General features: G+C 32.5%; 1 pseudogene across 1 annotated transcript in view; it reads left to right on the top strand.

The window, feature by feature from the left end:
- The first annotated feature begins 9,740 nt into the window (after positions 1-9,740).
- Positions 9,741-13,757, top strand: part of LOC114283068 (valerianol synthase TPS8-like) — a 50,354-nt pseudogene continuing 46,337 nt past the window's right edge. Inside the window, exons 1-3 of the transcript XR_014347816.1 lie at positions 9,741-9,852; positions 11,667-11,931; positions 12,948-13,326. The product of XR_014347816.1 is annotated as a valerianol synthase TPS8-like (transcript). The remainder of the gene's footprint in view (positions 9,853-11,666; positions 11,932-12,947; positions 13,327-13,757) is intronic.

Genomic DNA, 13,757 nt, shown 5'->3' with positions numbered 1-13,757 from the left:
CGACCGATCTAACCATAATACACCGCAACCGGACTAACTTTGAGACCGGACTAACATCAAGTTACCTCCAGACTGGAGTAGCTCTACACCATCTTGGGCCGAAGCAATTACACCTCTCCTAACCGGAGTAACCATACCTCTCCTGGGCCGGAGTAACTATGCTTCTTCTGGGCCGGAATATCATTACGGCCTTTTACTGAGTCCTTCACACTTTGGGCCATAAAGTCCATCTTACAGCTCGGTCCAATTCTCTCCAAAAATTACCCTCTCAATTACTTTAACAAAATTTGTAATTCTTTATTAGTAAAGCAATGTGGGAGAGTAAACACCAAATCTGGCATCTCTTTCGAAATGGGGCCACATTATACTTTTGGACAAACCAAATTTGGCAGTTCTATCAAAATGAGGCCTCAAGTATAAATATTATTACTTTAACAAAATTTTTAATTCTTTATTAGTAAAGCAACTGATATGTGGGAGAGTAAACACCAAATCTGGCATCTCTTTCAAAATGGGGCCACATTATACTTTTGGACAAACCAAATTTGGCAATTCTATCAAAATGGGGCCTCAAGCATGAATATTATTATTTTAACAAAATTTGTAATTCTTTATTAGTAAAGCAACCGACATGCGGGAGAGTAAACACCAAATTTGGCAAAATGGGGCCACATTATACTTTTGGACAAACCAAATTTGACAGTTCTATCAAAATAGGGCCTCAAGTATGAATATTATTATTTTAACAAAATTTGTAATTCTTTATTAGTAAAGCAACTGATATGTGGGAGAGTAAACACCAAATTTGGCATCTCTTTCAAAATGGGGCCACATTATACTTTTGGACAAACCAAATTTGGCAGTTCTGTCAAAATGGGGCCTCAAGTATGAATATTATTACTTTAACAAAATTTGTAATTCTTTATTAGTAAAGCAACTGACATGTGGGAGAGTAAACACCAAATCTGACATCTCTTTCAAAATGGGGCTACATTATATTTTTGGACAAACCAAATTTGGCAATTCTATCAAAATGGGGCCTCAAGCATGAATATTATTATTTTAACAAAATTTGTAATTCTTTATTAGTAAAGCAACTGACATGTGGGAGAGTAAACACCAAATCTGGCATCACATTCAAAATGGGGCCACATTATACTTTTGGACAAACCAAATTTGGCAGTTCTGTCAAAATGGGGCCTCAAGTATGAATATTATTACTTTAACAAAATTTGTAATTCTTTATTAGTAAAGCAAATGTGGGAGAGTAAACACCAAATATGACATCTCTTTCATAATGGGGCCACATTATACTTTTGAATAAACCAAATTCGGCACTTCTATCAAAATGGGGCCTCAAGTATAAATATTATTACTTTAACAGAATTTGTAATTCTTTATTAATAAAGGAACTGACATGTGGAAGAGAAAACACCAAATCTGGCAAAATGGGCCACATTATACTTTTGAACAAACCAAATTTGGTAGTTCTATCAAAATGGGGCCTCAAGTATGAATATTATTACTTTAACAAAATTTGTAATTATTTATTAGTAAAGCAACCGACATGTGTGAGTGTAAACACTAAATCTTGCATCTCTTTTAAAATGGGGCCTCAAGTATGAATATTATTACTTTAGCAAAATTTGTAATTCTTTATTAGTAAAGCAACTGACATGTGGGAGAGTAAACACCAAATCTGGCATCTCTTTCAAAATGGGGCCACATTATACTTTTGGACAAGCCAAATTTGGCAGTTCTGTCAAAATGGGGCCTCAAGTATGAATATTATTATTTTAACCAAATTTATAATTTTTTATTAGTAAAGCAACTGACATGTGGGAGAGTAAACGCAATCTAGCATCTCTTTCAAAATGAGTGCTTTTGGATAAACCAAATTTGGCAGTTTTGTCAAAATGGGGCCTCAAGTATAAATATTATTACTTTAACTAAATTTGTAATTCTCTATTAGTAAAGCAACTGACATGTGAGAGAGTAAACACCCAAATGACTACACTATGTCTTTGTTTAGCATAATTATTTGAAACAGATTATAAATTATAATTTAATAAATTATAAATTATAATTTTAATCAAAAATTGTTAGTCTGTTAATTTATTTAGTGTAATTGTTGGATTATAAATTTAAATTACTGAGTAGTATTTGTTAAAAAAATTGTGAAATAACTTTTTGAATTAACTTTTATTTTTTATTATTTACTACTTGTCTATATTTCTCATAAAAAAATAATAATAATTCATAGTTCATTTGGGTTATTTTTTTATTTTTTAAAAAATAAAAAATAAAAAAATCTAATATTATAATTTGAAATTAACCTATCCATACGTTGATAATAAGAAATAAGGGATGAACATTTGTCTGAATTAATTTTTTTCAACCAAAATAATTTTTCCAAAACTAAAATCTATAAATCAACCAAAATAAACGTCACCAAACACTCCTACATATAGTTATAGATCCCAAATGTATCATCCTCCAACCAAGATAGATAAAGCTAATTTATTTTCTCATCTAAAAATGGCTTCTTCTCAAACTGGTGATATGGTGAATGGCAACGCCTGTTTGAACAATCTTCTGTGTAAATAAATAAATTGAAATAAATTCAAACAAAATAAATAAATAACATACCGGATTTATTTATCGAACCGAATTAATTAAGACCAAGTCAAGTGTGTGACACTCTGTCCTTAAGACAGATTCGCCCCGCTACGGTACTTACGGTTGAGTGGCGTCTATCTCCCAGGATACAATGATCTTCACAAATTGTAGTAGTACTCCAAACAATTTGTTCGGCGAACCAAACCTGTGTTCTAACTCTCTGAATATTATACTAAAACTAATATGAAGAATAAAAAAAAATGCAGTATTTTTTGGACAGCAAAAAGACCACAAACACACTGAATTTCCCCCGGACCTAAACCATTGCTGGAATGTAATATTTATAGGCAAATATTACTGTCCGAAAAGGTTCCAATATTGAAAGAACATAAGAGATTTCAAATGAACAGGTGCCAACTTATTCAAAAAGTTTTAGCCGTTGCACATGGAATAGAACTTCCTTCCAACAGTTTGAAAAACAAAAAGCCGTTAGAGGACAAAGTTCTACACTACACTGTTTGGAATAAATTTTATTAAACTATTTGCATAGTTTAATCAAACCAACAACCTTCACTGTTTGAAATAAATATATTAAACTATTAGATTTAGATTAAACAAATAAATCTAATAGTATAATAGATTTTAATAAAACCTGTTTGGAATATAAATATTAATCTTATTTGACAAACTTTAGGAAACCAAAAATTTGAATTTAGATTTAAATTAAATTCCCACAATAATTTTTATTGAAAAAATTCAAATGAATTTTGTCTAAAAATTAATGTTAAACCTGAAAACGATGTCAATTTCCCATTCACTCATAAATTGTTTTGACGTTCCGTCTTCATCGTGTGACTTGCCATGCGGCAAGGAACACTTCACCTCTTCGGACACGCCCCAAAATATTTTAGGGGCCTACTAAATTTTGGGCTCAAAGTCGGCCTAAAATATGCCTTATATAAACCAAATTTCCAACAATCCCCCACATGAATGGAATTTGACGGAGAGAAAATGCAACAACATGATCTAATACAGAGAGTACAGAAATTGAAAATATTCTGCAAAGGATAGGTAGCTTTTGGCTTTGAACCTTCCCTTGTGAGACACTATCGGATTTACTAGCTAACCAGTGAACATGATGTCTTGAACTGTTCAGCCGTTTGTGTAAACCAAGACAATAGAACTCACACAGTATATCAACAGACACAGTTTAGTTCTCACTATTGTGTTCATTTTGGCCCTGAACAACCTGGTCTTTCATGAGTGCTCTAAAGACTTGTAGCCCTTCACAAATCTTATAGAACCGGCCTAGTTCACACTCACATAGGTGATTCTTATGAAAAGTATCCTGCCATACTCAACTAGGTTTACCTAGATATAAGAATCATTAAAAGTATTACTTAACCTAAATCGCTGCAGACATCACTTATTTCATCATAGAAATGGGTAGGAGTTGGACTCCACAGTGATCCTTCTGAGTCAATCACAACTCGGTTGTCCCTTTGAACCTAGATCTTGGGATCTCCAGTCAACTAGGTTGGGTTGCCGTTGTGGTAACTCTTATTTAATAGGCTTAAGTCCCATTCCCCTCGATGAATTTTCAACTAACTCTCTTGCTAACCCTTTGGTTAGTGGATCCGCTATGTTATCTTTAGACTTAACATATTCTATGGAAATAATTCCATTAGAGAGTAGTTGTCGTACGGTGTTATGTCGACGACGAATGTGTCGTGACTTACCGTTATACATATGACTCTGTGCTCTACCAATTGCTGATTGACTATCACAATGTATGCATATAGCAGGCACCGGTTTTGACCATATTGGAATATCTTCAAGGAAGTGGCGAAGCCATTCTGCCTCTTCGCCTGCTTTGTCTAAAGCTATGAATTCAGATTCCATAGTAGACCTAGCAATACAAGTCTGTTTGGAAGATTTCCAAGATACAGCCGCCCCACCAAGAGTAAAGACATACCCACTGGTGGACTTCGAGTCTCTAGTATCCGATATCCAATTTGCATCACAGTATCCTTCAAGTACTGCTGGATATCTAGTATAGTGAAGCCCAATGTTACGAGTAAATCAAAGATATCTTAGAACCCTTATCATTGCTTTCCAGTGTTCTACTCCCGGATTACTCGTGTATCTACTTAATTTACTTACTGCATAAGCTATATCTGGGCGGGTGCAGTTCTTCAAGTACATTAAGCTTCCAATAATTTGGGCATACTCTAATTGAGAAATACTTTCCTGTACATTTTTAGAAAGGTACAAATTAACATCTACAGGAGTTCTAGCAAGATGATCATCATCTTTGCTGAATTTGTCAAGTATTTTCTTAATGTAATGAGATTGTGACAAAGCATATCCTTCTGATGTTTTGGTAATTTTCATACCAAGTATTACATCAGCAATGCCCATGTCCTTCATGTCAAAATGTTTATTCAACATTTTCTTGGTAGTTTTAATCATGTCATTATTACTACCAATGATGAGCATATCATCTACATAAAGACATACAATGACATAACCTTTATCTGTGTTTTTAATATAAACACATTTGTCACACTCATTAATTTTAAATCCATTTGATATCATTGCCTTGTCAAATTTCTCATGCCATTGCTTTGGCGCTTGTTTTAAACCATATAATGATTTAACCAATTTACACACTTTCTTTTCTTTCCCTGGAACAGAAAACCCTTCTGGTTGTTCCATGTAAATTTCTTCATTTAACTCACCATTTAAGAAAGCGGTTTTAACATCCATTTGATGAATTTCTAGATTGTATAGAGATGCAATGGCAATTAGCATTCTAATGGATGTGATTCTAGTAACCGGTGAGTATGTGTCAAAGTAATCTAGACCTTCTTTCTGTCTAAAACCTTTGACTACAAGTCTTGCCTTGTATTTATCTATTGATCCATCCGCTTTCAATTTTCTTTTGAAAATCCACTTGTACCCAAGAGGTTTACAACCTGGTGGCAAGTCCACTAATTCCCAAGTGTGATTTTGCAAGATGGATTCAACTTCACTGTTGACAGCTTCTTTCCATAAAGGAGCTTCAGGACTGGACATAGCCTCTTTAAAATTTAAAGGCTCATTTTCTAACAAATATGTTAGAAAATCTGGACCAAAAGATTTTGAGGTTCTAGCACGTTTACTACGCCTAGGTTCCTCTTCTTCATTTTGATCTAACTCTTGTTTTTGATCATGTTCTTGATCCTGACTAGTAATAGCATCAAAAGATCTTTTATGAGTACTAGTCTCTTGTCCAGTCTTCTTTGGAAATACATGTTCAAAGAAAGATGCATTCCAGGATTCAATAATAGTATTTATATGTATTTCGGAATGTTCTGATTTATAAATCAAAAACCGATATGCACTACTATTCTTGGCATAACCAATGAAAATGCAATCAATGGTCTTAGGACCTATCTTAGTCTTTTTAGGACTAGGAATAACCACTTTAGCCAAACACCCCCACACTTTTAAGTATTTGTAGGATGGTACTCTTCCATGCCACAATTCATAAGGTGTTTGATTTATTTTCTTTCGGGGTACTTTATTTAAAATATAATTAGCAGAAAGTATTGCTTCCCCCCACAAGTTCTGAGGTAATCCAGAACTAATTAACATGGCATTCATCATTTCTTTTAAAGTCCTATTTTTCCTTTCAGCAATTCCATTTTGCTGAGGTGAGTAAGGAGCAGTGGTTTGATGAATTATTCCATGTTCTTTACAAAACTCACCAAAAGGTGATTCATATTCACCACCTCTATCACTTCTAAGTTTCTTGATTTTCTTACCAAGTTGATTTTCAACTTCATTCTTATATTGAATGAAAGTTTCCAAAGCTTCATCCTTGGTTCGAATTAAATAAATATAACTATATCTAGTATAGTCATCTATAAAAGTGATTACATACTTTTTTCCACCTCTGGTTTGAATTGATTTAAAATCACAAATGTCACTATGAATTAATTCAAGTGGTTCCGTACTTCTTTCAATTGAATGAAAAGGAGTTTTAGATAATTTTGCCTCAACACAAATTTCACATTTATGATTTGAATCAATGTCAAATTTAGGTAAACATTCCATATTAATTAATCTACGCAAAGATCCATAATTAACATGTCCTAGTCTACCATGCCATAAATTTGAAGACTAAAGCAAGTAAGAAGAAGATGTAGTTTTATTAATAACTGAGGGTACAACGGTCATTACATTTAACTTGAAAAGGCCATCAGACATGTAACCTTTTCCTACATACATTCCATTCTTAGTAAGTACAAATTTATCACTCTCAAATACTAGCCTAAACCCATTCTTACTCAACAAAGATCCGAAAACAACATTCTTGCGAATGTCCGGTACATGCAGCACATTGTTGAGAGTGAGTTCCTTTCCAGATGTCATCTTGAGTACAATCTTTCCTTGTCCTTCAACTTTGGAAGTTGAGGAGTTGCCCATAAAAAGTTGTTCACCATTATCCACTGTAGAATAAGATGTGAACATCTTTTTGTCGGCACAGATATGGCGAGTAGCACCAGTGTCCACCCACCATTCTTTAGGATTTCTGACAAGATTTGCCTCGGAAACAACTGCAGAAAGATTGATGTCATCGACACCATTGGAAATATTATCCACTTCGGTCATGTGGGCTTGAGCAGGCTTCTTGCTTGTTCTTCTTTTGTTTTTGCCTTTGCTACGGCAATCTTTGGCCCGATGTCCCTCTTTGTCACAGATGTAACATTTGCCATTAAACTTGTACTTTTTATTTCCTCCCCCTTTAGAGCCTTGTGATGAACTTTCTCCAGAAGACTTTCGTTTCTTAGTTTTTGAAGCATGTTCCACCACATTTGCCTTAGACTCCATAGGAAGCTTACCAGCCCGCTTTTCAGAATTGCGGTTGTCCTCCTCAATCCTCAAACGCACAATTAACTCGTCCATAGAAATTTCTTTGCGCTTATGTTTGAGGTAGTTCTTGAATTCCTTCCAGCCTTTTGGTAATTTTTCAATTAAGGCTGCAACTTGAAAGGATTCACTGAGAAACATACCTTCTGCGTGAATGTCATGCAGAATGAGTTGGTTTCATACCTTCTACGTAATTCCGGCAAAGGAAATCGGCATGTTTCCAGGCATCAACCGCAGCAACCACTTGCCGGTCGGTTTCATCCTCTTTCAGGATAGGAGCATCTTCACGGAGGAAACGAGCCAGGTTCAGAGTTGTAAGATAGAACAACATTTTCTGTTGCCATCTTTTAAAGTCAGTTCCTAAGAACTTCTCTGGCTTTTCACCGTGATTTACCGGTACTGTTACAACAGAAGGGGGGGTTGGCGTCATTGCAGCCACCACAGTAGTACTTGTTTGGGCATTTGTTTCAGTAGCCATCAATTCTAATATATAAAACAAAATTATAATTAGAATTTACACTACACAGAAAATTAAACCAAATTCACAGAATTAAATTCCGTAAAAATAAAAGAAACAAGAATGTAACTTTTATTTTCCAATTAATTTGAAAATAAAATAAAATTTTATTTAAACAAATTAATTCCACACAGAAAGTAAATTCTGTAAAAATAAAAGAAATAAAAAATTATAACTTTTATTTTTCAATTAATTTGGAAATAAAATAAAATTTTATTTAACCAAAATAATTCCACACAAGAAATTAAATTCTATAAAAATAAAAGAAATAATAACTATAACTTTTATTTTTCAATTAATTTGGAAATAAAATAAAATTTTATTTAACCAAATTAATTCCACACAAGAAAATTAATTTCAGTAACACTTCAATAATTAAAATACTGAAACAGAATTTTAATTAATGAAAACTCAGAAAATAATTTCTAAAACCCAAAATTAATTTCTGAAAAAATTCCACAAAAATATATTCTGAATTGTTAATGACACCAGTATCGTACTACTAGTTGTTGTCAAAAAAAAGAGACAGTATATTACTACTATCTGTCAAATAGCATATAATCACTATTTGTTTTTCCAACCAGAATATTATTTTGTAAATTCACAGAAAATAATTTTCTTTCGAAATTATTTACGAAGAATGGAAAAAGGAAAACAAACGAAAAATTCTATAAACAGAATAATTCGAATCTGTCTTAAGATTGTTTGAACAATCTTCTATGTAAATAAATAAATTGAAATAAATTCAAACAAAATAAATAAATAACATACCGGATTTATTTATCGAACCGAATTAATTAAGACCAAGTCGAGTGTGTGACACTCTGTCCTTAAGACAGATTCGCCCCGCTACGGTACTTACGGTTGAGTGGCGTCTATCTCCCAAGATACAATGATCTTCACAAATTGTAGTAGTACTCCAAACAATTTGTTCGGCGAACCAAACCTGTGTTCTAACTCTCTGAATATTATACTAAAACTAATATGAAGAATAAAAACAAATGCAGTATTTTTTGGACAGCAAAAAGACCACAAACACACTGAATTTCCCCCGGACCTAAACCATTGCTGGAATGTAATATTTATAGGCAAATATTACTGTCCGAAAAGGTTCCAATATTGAAAGAACATAAGAGATTTCAAATGAACAGGTGCCAACTTATTCAAACAGTTTTAGCCGTTGCACATGGAATAGAACTTCCTTCCAACAGTTTGAAAAACAAAAAGCCGTTGGACAAAGTTCTACACTACACTGTTTGGAATAAATTTTATTAAACTATTTGCATAGTTTAATCAAACCAACAACCTTCACTGTTTGAAATAAATATATTAAACTATTAGATTTAGATTAAACAAATAAATCTAATAGTATAATAGATTTTAATAAAACCTGTTTGGAATATAAATATTAATCTTATTTGACAAACTTTAGGAAACCAAAAATTTGAATTTAGATTTAAATTAAATTCCCACAATAATTTTTATTGAAAAAATTCAAATGAATTTCGTCTAAAAATTAATGTTAAACCTGAAAACGATGTCAATTTCCCATTCACTCATAAATGGTTTTGACGTTCTGTCTTCATCGTGTGACTTGCCATGCGGCAAGAAACACTTCACCTCTTCAGACACGCCCCAAAATATTTTAGGGGCCTACTAAATTTTGGGCTCAAAGTCAGCCTAAAATATGCCTTATATAAACCAAATTTTCAACAACGCCGAGCCTACTCGCCACTTGGCCAAATTTCCCCCTAGTTTGTGGGGGTGATAGATTCACTTCATTCACTTTAGATAAACAGGTAAGTATTACATCATAATTGCAAAATATTACAGATACATTCTTTATCAATTTTATACCCTCATCAATTCAGAAATTGAGTTCAGATCTTCTACCATGGTTTTCAGCAGTGTTTTATGTGTTAATTTCAAAGCAACGTCATTTTGTTAAGGTTTTTTATTTTTTCCTTTTTCTTTTGCTTTCTTTCTCATTTGTTCCATAACCCTAGCCAGTCTTCGAGAGAGAGAGAGACGAACAGAGAAGGGCGGAGGCGAAACGCGAAGGAGGGTGGCCGACGGTGATTCCGGTGGCGAGGCGAGGGAAGGCGGCGACGAGTTCATTCTCAAGATCGGTTCTCAAAGGGAAAGAGAAAACCCAGAACCTGTTTGGTTGCCGTGAAACCCAGGAACAAAGATTACTTATTATTGAGTCTTTTACTGTTTTTGTTTTGGAATTAAATGAAAATGGACAAGAAAATAAGAAACTCTTGGAAAGAAAAAAGAGAAAAAGAGAGGATTTTTGCTGATAAAACAAAAGATTTGAGTGTGAAATAGTTGAAGAGAGAGGGAGAGTGTGTAAGATGGGTAGACCACCTTGCTGTGATAAAGGGCCATGGACTCCAGAAGAGGACATCATCTTGGTGTCTTTACATACAAGAAAATGGACCTGGGAAATTTCTTAAAGTTTTTTCACAGTTGGTTGTTTTGATCATTAAAGAGGTATATTTAACATCGTTTCCAGCTCAAGCTCGTTCGCCGTCGCCTCCGCGCCGTTGCCCTTCGTCTCTCTGTTTGTTGGGGTTGTGGTCTCTCTAGTCTCTACTTTGAGAGATGAGAGAGAAAAGAGAAAACTGGAAAGGGCCAAAAATATATATTCAAAACCACGTGGTTAAAAAATACCGTAGGAATTACCATATATTGATACGATGGAGGATCCGGATTATTTAGAAATTATTTAAAATTTAATTTTTATTACATCATGAATAATGTTAGATATGAAAAAAATATTATAAAAATGATCATGAAAAATTTTTCACCGTTAGATTACACATACAAAAAAACACCACACACTAATCAAAGAAGGAGAAATCTTCATGAAGGATTTCATGATATTTTTTTTATGATTCATATTATTCTTACATCATATATAGATCTCATATGAATTCACAATCCATAAATTAATTTTCATCCCATAATCATCAAATCTAAAATTTTCTAAATGAATAAGAGGGGATCTCTACACTTTTCTTAATTGGGGTCGCTGCATGTTTGTGAGTATCAAGAATTTTTTCTTTAAAAATTATTTAAAATTTGAAAGAAATAATGTTATGTAAACAAATATATTCGATTTGTGTACTATATGCAGCAGATATAGCATTATTTTATAGTATTTAATTATGATTTATTATAGGATTAATTATAACTTAGTTACGACTCATTGTGATATTAAATATGATTTATTATAATTATTATTTAGACCATGATCAAAAAGATCTTTACTATACCTTATGCAGTGTTTGGTCTAAAACACCCCCACTAAATTTATATATCCACTTTATTATATTATAGGTTAAAATTCTAGACACTTTTTCTTGATAAATAAATTTCTGTTAGGCTGTGTTTGATTTATAAATTTGGTGAGAGATTTGAATATTGAAAAAAAAAAGTGAGTAAAATGTAAAAAAAATATACTGTAATAACATTTCACAAACTTTTTATACATTTTTTTCTTTTCTTGTCTAAATTCCTACTCAACTCTTTGAACTAAACACAGCATTAACAAAATTTTATTGTGAAGTAGTTGTAATTAATGAATGTGGTGGGTTGTTGTGGGCAGCTATGGAACAAGTATGGTAATGAGATTGAAGTGTTGAAAGAACAAGTGAGGAGCATGGTGGTAGCTGGTGGACGTAAAGCAGCAGAACAAATGAATTTGATCAACGTGCTCGAACGCCTTGGTGTTTCGTATCACTTCGAGAAAGAGATTGAAGAGCAATTGGAGCAATTGTTTGCTAATTTTGAAGACAATGAGGACTATGATTTGTTCACCATTGCACTACACTTTGGCATATTCAGACAACATGGCTATAAAATGTCATGTGGTAATTTACATCCTCACCATATACCCTAAAACTGACACCTCAATTTCAGTTATTATTTATTTTAAACATAAATTGTCCGTTTATTATAGGGCAATCCTCATTCCATTAGCAGTTATATTTATCTATACTATATATTGTAACAAAATAATATTTCAATAAGAAGAGCTCCAATACTATATATTGATTTTTTTACATTTAAAAATATTTTTTTTTAAAAAAACTATTGGCTAACCCATTACACTAATTTTGTAAAAGTAATAATTACCCATGATTTGTGATTTGCAAAAGGAAATATTTCCTACTTATTTACCTCTTCAACCAAGAAACCTTAAAGCAATACACAATCACCTTCCCACAAATTAAACATAACTCACACTTTACAACGGAGAAGGGGATACTGCTGTGCCTTACTGTTGTCCCTTTATGAGAGTTCTTACAACATATACATATGTAATATATATATATATATATATATATATGCTTCTCTCGAAGGCTTTCAAACATTGTCAAAAGCCTCGAAATCATTTATGATTGAATTTTGTTTGATGGGCAAAATTCAAAATATTTTTGAAAGAGTCAAATTCATTTAATAGTCCTTTAAAATCTTTAAAAAAATAAAAATAAATAATAACTCTTATATATCAGGTTAAGTGGTCAGATTTAAAATATAAAATCTTCTGATAGTTAAATTAATCATGACACTAGACATAACTCTTATATATTATTTTATACATAAAATGAACCCCTAGTATAAAAAATATATGTCTCATCTTGCATTTTCTAAATTTTTTTCTATGTATATATAATTATATAACATATTGTACATACGTGTATGTTTGTATATATGGTGAAAAAAAAATATTCTTTTGACTTCTCAAGTAATAAAATCTTGATTTTGTCCCTACTTAGCATGACATGATAAATATATACATATATATAGTGTAATTTTAACCAGACTCAATGGATATTCACTTTCTAGTTACTGACATGCAATAATATGATGGCTTATGAATCAGATGTGTTCAACAAATTCAGAGATAGTAATGGTGAATTCAAGGAAACAGTGAGCAACGATGTAAAGGGTATTTTAAGCTTATATGAAGCTACATATATGAAGATCCGTGGAGAAGGTTTTCTAGATGAGGCTCATGCCTTCACAATAGCCCAACTTGAGTCTCTGGTGGGAGGACCACATTTAAGCTCTGATCTTTCTGAACAAGTGATGCATGCCCTCAAGCAGTCAATCCACAGGGGATTTCCAAGACTAGAGGCAAAGCATTTCATCACTTTTTATGAAAAAGATGCTACTAGGAATGAAACTCTATTGAGGCTTGCAAAGTTAGATTTCAATCAGTTACAGTTGTCGCACAGGGAAGAATTGTGCCACATCTCTAGGTAATATTATTATTTATATTCTTAATGTATCTCTCTTGTGCGGTTTCTTTTTTATTTATTTATTTATTTATTATTTTCATAAGTAGAGCAAACATCTATAATTATTTTAAGGTAGATTACAATTTGGGTTATTTATGACAAAACCTCCTCAATTATTATTGAATATTATCTTATCATTCTTTATTTGTGAACTCGTATATTTTAATCTTTTCAACTATAAAAGTTGAAAAATCTAGAAATCCCCTAGATGTTGATTTGTGATTATGTATCAATTTTAAGCAGTAAACAACAATCCCAATCAAACAATTAAGACAAATCGACAAAACGATTTTACGTGAAAAAACCACAATTGGACATCTCCAATTGTGATAAAAAAACCACAGGCAACAGTCACAAAACAATCCACTAAGAAAATATAAAGGAATTACACA

This window comes from Camellia sinensis, chromosome 13 (genome assembly GCF_055761805.1).
Source record: "Camellia sinensis isolate YWXY chromosome 13, ASM5576180v1, whole genome shotgun sequence".
NCBI classification, from domain to species: domain Eukaryota; kingdom Viridiplantae; phylum Streptophyta; class Magnoliopsida; order Ericales; family Theaceae; genus Camellia; species Camellia sinensis.
This window is presented reverse-complemented; position numbering and strand designations above follow the sequence as displayed.